Raw genomic sequence first — 244 nt, forward strand, 5'->3', positions numbered from 1 at the left:
ATATATATATATATATATATATATATATATATATATATACTTAAAATTTGAGGATATAATCATTAAAATGAATATATCAGTGGCCAACGTATAAAAAAAACTGACATGGTATACATGTATGTATGTATGTATGTAAGAACGAGAATGGAAAAGTTCACATCTGTAATTGATAATCATTTCTATTGTACGAACATGTTTGGATACATGTATAAAAATGTATAAGATACCAGTCCAATTAATATAT

The sequence above is a fragment of the Octopus bimaculoides genome, chromosome 13 (genome assembly GCF_001194135.2).
Source record: "Octopus bimaculoides isolate UCB-OBI-ISO-001 chromosome 13, ASM119413v2, whole genome shotgun sequence".
Classification (NCBI taxonomy): domain Eukaryota; kingdom Metazoa; phylum Mollusca; class Cephalopoda; order Octopoda; family Octopodidae; genus Octopus; species Octopus bimaculoides.